Below are 9,205 nucleotides of genomic sequence, written 5' to 3'. Positions count from 1 at the left end.
AACGGGACTGACCCGAACAGGAATTTAAATCATGGGACTGGCCCGAACAAAATTAAAATCATGGGACTGACCCGAATAAAATTAAAATCCTGGGACTGACCCGAATAAAAACTTAAATCATGGGATTGACCCGAACAAACTTAAAATCATGGGACTGACCCGAACAACTTAAAATCATGGGACTGACCCGAATAAAGTTTAAAATCATGGGACTGACCCGAATAAAAACTTAAAATCATGGGACTAACCCGAATAAACTTAAAATCATGGGACTGACCCGAATAAAAACTTAAAATCATGGGACTGGACCCGAATAAAACTTAAATCATGGGACTGACCCGAATAAAACTTAAAAATCAAATGGCACATGACTGGGGATGACCCAGCTTAGTGGCAATGCAAATGAAATGCACACTAGTGGGACTGACCCACGGCTAGTGGCGATAAAATGAAATGCTCACTAGTGGGACTGACCCACGGCTAGTGGCGATGTAAAATGAAATGCTCACTAGTGGGACTGACCCACGGCTAGCGGCAATGAAAAACAAAATGCACACTAGTGGGACTGACCCACGGCTAGTGGCAGAGTAAAAGAAATGCGCACTAGTGGGACTGACCCAACGGCTAGTGGCATGTATGAAGAAACTGTATAAGATTTACTCGAAAAAGAGTTATCCAAAGATTTGTCCCAGTGTGATGAATTGGTCAGTGGGATTAAGCCCGAACCTGCCTTTGACAAATTTGTCAGTGGGATTAAACCCAAGCCTGCCATGGTGATCGGTCAGTAGGATTACACCCGAGCCTGTCGGAGATAGAATAAAACACACACGTTAGTGAGATAAACTCGATGCTAACGGTGGTAGAAGAAAAGAAACACACACGCTAGTGAGATAGACTCAATGCTAACGGTGGTAGAACGAAACACACACGTTAGTGAGATAAACTCGATGCTAACGGTGGTTAATGAAACGCAGACGTATGAGATAGACTCGATGCTAACAGAAACACGCACACGTTAGTGAGATAGACTCGATGCTAACGGTGGTAGAAATGAAAACGCACACGTTAGTGAGATAGACTCGATGCTAACGGTGGTGGAATGAAACGCACACGTTAGTGAGATAGACTCGATGCTAACGGTGGTGAAAGAAAATGCACACGTTAGTGAGATAGACTCGATGCTAACGGTGGTGGAATGAAACGCACACGTTAGTGAGATAGACTCGATGCTAACGGTGGTGGAATGAAAACGCACACGTTAGTGAGATAGACTCGATGCTAACGGTGGTGAAAAAACGCACACGTTAGTGAGATAGACTCGATGCTAACGGTGGTGAAATGAAAACGCACTCGTTAGTGAGATAGACTCGATGCTAACGGTGGTTGAAGTCAGTGAATTCAATGTGTTTGTCAAGAATGGGGAATGGAAGGGTGCGCGGCGGGCGTTGAGATCCAATTGAAATTTGTCAAGGAACAAGAAATTAAATTCAAGTTTGATTTTTTTGAGAATCTTTGCAAAAAAATAATTTGCCTCAGTTTCCACCAATTATTGTGCAACCGATCAATTGATTTGCATTACAGCATGGTTGCTCTTCCTTGAGGCCTTGATTCGTAAGATTCTGACTTACGCTTCTTCGTCGATTTCAGCCATGGATACCTGCACAGGGGCATGCCAAAGTACAACATGCACTTTATTTAAAAATATTGCAACTACTACTCATGGAAAGAGCAGTGTGATTGATTTGAAAATCTTGCTTGGCTCTTTGACGAAATCCTCAAATGGACTATAAAATTTTGCCCCAGTGTGGGCTTATTTGGCGAAATCTTGCAAATAAAAATTTTGCCCCAGTGTGGGCCCATTTGATTGCAAAAATTGATTTGGATGACTTTCTTGAAAATTTCATGATGAATTTCTTGAAGTAATACCAAATTACAGAAGATTTCTTCCTCACTTTTAGCATCTGTGTTTTGGGTAATGGGTCACCATTTCCAGTTGGTTCATCTTCAGGACCAATCAAGTGACTTTATTTCTGATTTGGAAATGGGAGGTCAAGATTTGTCTTATTCTTGTGCCCAAATTGTGTGTAATCCTTTCAATACACATCTTAGTGAAAGCCAATAGTATGTCACCCCTATTTCTTAAGAAAATTTAGTCAACATATAAGCTTTATAGGCTTGCAACAATATGGATGGAAACGGTAGCTAAACTTGTGAAAACGGGTCATAGCCTTATGATCACGAATGATTGATGGACTCCTTAGAAGCATGACCTTTGTTTTGAGTTGTCATGAAGGAATAAGTCAACGATGAACTTTATGAGCTTGTAATGTAGCTTGAAAACGATAGTTAAAGAATAAAACTTTCAAGGACATTGCACCGAAGATCGCATTTTCCAAAATTGTCCCTATTTCGAACTCAAAGATCTCAGACTTTGTTTGCATTTTTCTCATCATTCACCAGGGGTTTCAAAGTCGATTTTTTTCATTTTCTTGCTTTGTTTTTTCGCTTTCCTTTTCTTTTCCTCGACCTGGCGGGTTTTCTCATGGTGAGTAGCGTCAGCCTCATACCCAAGCAATTCAGAAATACAGCTAAAATTTTCCGGCATCAGAAATTTTCTTGACAGGGCCATTGCAAAGAACAGAAGCCAGGACTTTCGGCTTTGTAATGGGGTCAGGTGGGGTGCTTAGAAAAGTTAAGGCTTGAAAACGGATTTCAAAAGTGGTTTGAAGAATCTGAGATCGCATGGTTGCGCCAACCCTATTTTAGGGCTAAACCAGAATTTACCAGAGTTTGTGCTCAATTGAGGCTTTTTCTCTTTCATTTTCTTTCGATTTTCCGGCCTTTTGCCATTTTTGAACTTTCACAAAATTTGCCCCAGTTTATTTTTGAACTGAGGTTCTCTTTTCTTCCTTTGTTTTTTGATTTTGTGGCCTTTCACTTTTCACTTCTTGGAACTTTTCCTTTTTCAACTCAAACTTGCCCCAGTGAGGAGTTTGCGATTCTCAGGGGTTGCCAAACGAAATAATTTATTCTGAAGGCTCAAAAGGGATAACTAGGGATGGAATGCTTGATCGGAAAAGAAGAGGGCCTGACTTTTATTCTGTTCCTTACAATAACTCTGAAAGGAAACCTTCATTAATGGAAAATTTCTGGCATGTATCTGAATTAATTGACTGAGGAAGACTCTCCATAAGCGGTTCGTCGGACAAACCCTTCATTTTCTTTTTTTTTTTCAAAATTGGAACCCAAGTGGAATCAAATTTCCCCAATTTTGCAGTTCCCTTCTTATTCTAGCATTTTTGTTTTTCCCCTTTTTTGGAAAATTCTCCAATCTCCCTCCCCAATGCGGGGTACGATCGTAAGTGTGACAGCCCCACCTTCCCCTAAGACGAACCAAAGGGGTTAGCGGACTGCCTGCCCAGCTCTCGCCAGGACTAACGAGCAGTTACACGCGATCTAAAACGTTTCGGGAAAGTAAAAGCGCGTTCGGACAAGCCACAAGTATCAAAATAGCAAAATAAAAAAAAACGAAAATGATGAATAGTGCCTGGAACAAGGGAATCCGGCCGGAATCTGGCCGGATTAGCGGCCGGATTCTTGGCCGGATACTGTCCAGTGGCTAACTTCCGGATTCAAAATTTTCCCCAAGCAATCTGGCCAGTTTCTGGCTGGATTCCTGGCCGGATTCAGTCCAGTGCTCTTCGGTCAAAAATTTTTCCTTTGCCGTTTGAAAGCCGAATCGTTCCGAAGTCCAACCAAACATCAACCAAACATGAATACATTGAAATTCCACATTTACAACCACGTTGGCATGTCAAAAGCTATTCATCATGGATACACATGTTCGGTTTGCCAATCAAAAGATGAACCCAATACACATTAGGGTTTCATGCAAAGAGCTATTCAAAATAGACATATACATGGCTCAATTTGGCAACCAACAAGTATGATCTTCCAAAAATGATCATTTTCCTGTAAGGAAAACAAATGGAACGGAGTGAGCTAACGCCCAGTGAGTTACTACCACATAAGCATCCAAGATCACATAAGCATAACCGTTCATTTCAAGAATGCAAAGAAGAAGCAAAACAAATCGGTAAAAGGATACGGACGGCTCTCAAGAGCCCATTTCCACGCTTACATTCTTGATCCAACCTCATTGACCCTCCGTCAATGTTAAAAGTACCAAACCGTAGACCTCACTTCACTTCCATTCCTTCCACCCAACATACCCCAACCGGGCCCGCACTCCAAGCAGTAGCTTTAGGTGATACTCGAGTACACCGGAACCAAGGGTCTCATTACCACAAGATTCCCATTTCAGTCCCCGTGGCTAGTCAATTTTCACAACCAAGCCCTCGCTGGCTCGATTCAAGTGACTACCAACGGGGTCGAGCTCAGTAATACAGTAGGGCCGTTGGATACTCGTCCAACCGACACCCAAACGATTTCCCATGAATGGAATCCAATAACTCATATAGCAAGTACAGTAATACAGTGAAACGGTAAACAGTCATTCACAGGAATAAAAGGAATGAGGGCGGTCAAGTACACCCTCACCCTAATCATTTCCAATAGCCAAACAAGCCTTCAAGGCATCACAATCACATATAGCAAAGCCACATTATAAGCATCCAAGTGAGTAGTATACTCACCACTCACGTAGGTGAGGTTTCATGCACCGTCGTCCAAAGTACGTCGTGCACTAACGTCACGCCCTAGAACACGTAAACAAATACCATAAGACTCGATAACGAGTCATAAAGCCATGCCAATCGCAACCCCAATAGGGTTTCATATGCATAAACAAGTAGCATAGATAACCAGAAATTTCAACAATGCACTAACGTGACCTTAACAAAAAAACAGTTTTCGTCCTCCTTTTGCGGTAATGGCACAAAATGCGCTACGCTTATCGGATGAGGGTGTAAGACCCACCATCTCGAAGCTAAAAGACAGGGCTACAACAATGTAGAAGGCCACTCAGTCCAAATCCTAGCACAACTAGGTCAAATATGCAGAATACCAAACCAGAACCGTAATTGCAGGTTTACAAATCACACTATGCTGTAATTAGTCCAACTAAGTCTATACAGGTCCAAATGCATTGATTCCAAAGACATGAGGTAGCTAAGAAATCAAGCTACATTTCATCAGAAGACACCAACATCCAAATCCAAAGCAATTCCAGTCAAAACAGACGATTACAAGCGCAGTTCGCACATTCTGATCAACCCAGAACAGCAACAGTAAAATCGACATATCTCATTCTACACTACTCCAATTGCCCTGAAATTTTACAGGCACCTCAAACACATCAATACCTACAACTTTCATGTTTTAAGAATGGCCAATTCGGCCTCTAACCATATGATTCAAAACCGGACAGAAAAGGGGGTTATGAAACCCTAACTTCCTCAAATTCCTTCCAAACCCAAAATTGGTTGCAATTACCAATCATTTACATCCACTAGAGTCATAATCCCTCATTACCAACCATCATAAATAACCACAACATCATGATCACATTAAACCAGAAAATTCCTCAATAAAATAAAAACTTCACCAATTCATCTCAAACCAAGATATAAATCACAAATTTCAACACTTTAGCCACCACTAGGCACAAATTAAACATCATTAAGTGTAGGAGGAAGTGTAAGCACCACTTACCAAGTAAACAAGAGAGAGGGAGTTGTAGAACACCTTAGCTTCCTTAGAAACTTCACCAAACAACTTACTAGCACCTAATGGAAGGATTTTATGGAGTAGAAACTAGTTTAGGCAATTGTTTTTGGAAGATTTGAGCTAGTTGGAAGCTTGAAAATTGGAGAAGTTTTCTTCCTTCTTGAGCTTAAGAGAGTCGGCCAACATGGAGAAAGAAAGAGTGAATTTTAGTCAATTTTTGAGATATTTAACTCAATGGTAAAAAAAGTCAAAAAGGGTGAATAGTGTCCAACAAAGTCCAACCAATGAGATAATGACACTTGGCACTTCATTAAATGCATTTCTATCCTTTAAGTCTCTCTCACATCAATCACTTCACCTCCTCTACTTATCTCTTAACACCCGATAAATTTCACACAGTATCCGGAACTTAACCTTATTGGCCGAATTTTTCCGAACTTTTCGCACTAGTGGGGCCCACGTCCATAATCTATCCGAAATTTTTCAAAAACTACCCAATGCTAGAAAAATCATCTAAAAACTATAATTACCCATAAAATCCACCAAGAAATTTTTCCTAAGCCAGAAAATGCAGAAAACATGCAATTAAAGGGGAAAAACCCTAGGAAAAATATTAGGGAATTACGGGTTCTCACAGTAAGTGCTTTGAAAAGAACCACCAATTTTAGCTCAAAAGAGGATGCAAGGGATGATCAGTGTTTAGGTTGTAGAAACGACGGCCAAAGCATCATTCTTACACCTCATGACAACCAAAGTAACGAAATGGTTATTGAAAATCCATTCCCCTTTTTCCAATATAGGGTAGTGGTCATCAAGGCACTTATTTGAAACGAAATTATTCTTTCAAAGGCTCAAATGGGGGAGCAAATGATAAAATGTGTATAGGTAGAGAAAAGAATGCTCGAAGTATCATTCCAAATTTTCAAAACAAACAAGAATAATGCACATTTTTGCTTTCACTTGGATGTGATTGAATCGGATTAGACACCGTGGACATTTTCAAGCACAAGTTGCCCCAATTTGCGATTTATCAATCAATGTGACTGATTTTATTTTGGGGTTAAGTGAAGGAGAAAAGGTATCTCATGGGCCTTTGAGTGACCTCTTTTAATTTGAGGCACTTTATTGTGTAGGGCTCGGATCACCAATCTAGTGTACACAAGGATTTTAGAAAGCATACACTTGCGAATTTTCAGACTGGAGGTTAAAAAAACTCTCAATTCGGTCTTATTTCATAAAATTCATCATGAAATCTCTTAACGAGCTCAATAAAGAATGAAATGTACATGAGTATTATACAAAACAAATAATTGGCTGAACAAAAGCTTCATTATTGGCAATGTTTGAAAATTTTAAAAGCAATACATATGAGAAAAATTTTACAAAATTCCTTTGCACATGTATACACATTTTCTCTCTTAATATCCCCTTTTTCTTTGAGCAATGAAATCCCTTAGATGTTTTGCACGAGCGCTTTCAGATGAATTTTCAAATTCACATTGTAGGGCCTGCCCAAGAATCAAGTAATATTTGTAATTTTCAAACCTTATCAGATTAAAATTGTTATCAGATATGGAAAGATATTTTCACCTTATTGAACTATTTTTATGAATGCAGGGGGGAGGGGGAAAAATAAAAGAAAAATACCCAGAGTTAGTAATCAAGACTATAAAATCGGTATGCATGTCCTATGGGGGAACCCTTTTATGCCAAGGGTAGGCCTAGCATGAAAATGCAATCCTCTAGGATAGGCACCGTACAATACCTGACGGATCCCATCAATTGATTGAGTGAAAAATAATTTGAAAAAATTTGATCAATTGGAGTAAGAAGAGACATTCGTCCTAAAAATGAGGACAAAGTCCGAATGGATGGCCTGCTTTGATCAACGCATGATGTGCCAAAAGGGGTAAAATGGTCAAATGCATTGAATGAAATTTGATTATTTATTGAAAATTGAAAGGGTAACCCCGAAAAATGGATTAAACTAATCAAATGAATTGAATGAAATCAATTGATTAAGTAAAATGACGATTTATTCAAAATCGACCGAATTGCCCTAAAAATAGGTAAACTGGTCAAATGGATCGGAAAATTGACTAAATCACCCTAAAAAGGGTAAACTGGTCAAATGAAATTGAACGAATCTGAATGTTTTGCATTTATTCAAAATTGGTTGAATTGACCTAAGAATGGGTAAACTAATCAAATGAATTGAATGAAATTGGTGATCTTATTCAAAAATCGACCAGATTGCCCTAAAATGGATAGACTAGTCAAATGAATTCAAAAATCGACTAGGTTGCCCTAAAAATGAACAAATTGATAAAATGGACTGGATGAAATTGATGAATAAAATGATCCAATGGACTGAATGGAATTGACGGCTTATTGCGATGCATTAGTCTATGAGCCTTCTAAAATCAAATTTTGGCCTCAGTTTATTTATCGTCTCAATAACGAGGAATTGTTTGTGAATTTCTTCAAATTAATGTCCTTTTTGCAAGGGATTTTTACCAATTTGATAAAATGGCCAAAAAGTGATTATTAGACGTTCATATTCCAAAGAGCGCTCTATGAAAATGATCGGATCTTACCTTACCTCGTGCACTTCCCCTTTGGATGGTACAAAATGTAAACGTGCAAGTCTCCTTGGATTAAGTATCCGAGACACAGGGCAGTTTATTCCTGAAGTGGGATCCCCTAAATGGCATTCCCTTTCTAGGGTTTATGCATGATGCCATTTTATTAAAGCAGTAAAACGTGCAATTTGAAATGAAATCATGACCTAAAAGAACCTTTTATACGCCAAGGTAGGCTTAGAATGCTATGCAATTATTAATCTATGAATGCAATATACCAAAATCTTTAAACGTGCAATAACCTATCTACGAGGGTAGGTTCTAAAAGAAGGTCATGCCAGACCTCTTATTTGCTAGAGTTTGTGAATGCAATGGGGACACAAAACCAAGAAAAGTTAGTTCATCCAGATAAATACACATAACACATTGTAGCAACGAGATAAAGCAATAAAATCAAAGCAATAAAAGGAAAAAAAAGGTTGGATCCCTCCCCTCGTGAATAGTGTCCCTAGCTCAGGATAAGGCCGACTCTATCCTAGGCAAGCTATCATGGATGCATGAGGTATTGGCTCACTAATGCGTCTAAACTCGGTAGGTTTTAGGTCCCCGAGCCTTTAGACTTGGAAACCAAGGGTCATCAATCCCAAGGTTCTTTGTCGGTGGCTCGAGCGATTCCCCAGACATTGCTACGCACACATCGTGTCACGGCTACATGTCATGAGTGAATCTATCAAAAATCCTCAACCTTCGACTAAAAGCTAAAGGCTATGAACCCAAAGCTTAAAATGGAAGATTGAGTGACCCCTCGGATCAAGCTACGCACACATCGTGTCACGATCGCAAGTGCAAGTAGGTCGCCTAAAATCCTAATAGGGTGGAGTGGCGTGACAAGCCACTAAAAGAAAAATAAATGAGGGGTAAAAAAGTAAAGCGTA

Source organism: Coffea eugenioides, unplaced genomic scaffold, assembly GCF_003713205.1.
Source record: "Coffea eugenioides isolate CCC68of unplaced genomic scaffold, Ceug_1.0 ScVebR1_200;HRSCAF=821, whole genome shotgun sequence".
NCBI lineage: Eukaryota > Viridiplantae > Streptophyta > Magnoliopsida > Gentianales > Rubiaceae > Coffea > Coffea eugenioides.
Note: the sequence above shows the minus strand (reverse complement) of the source record.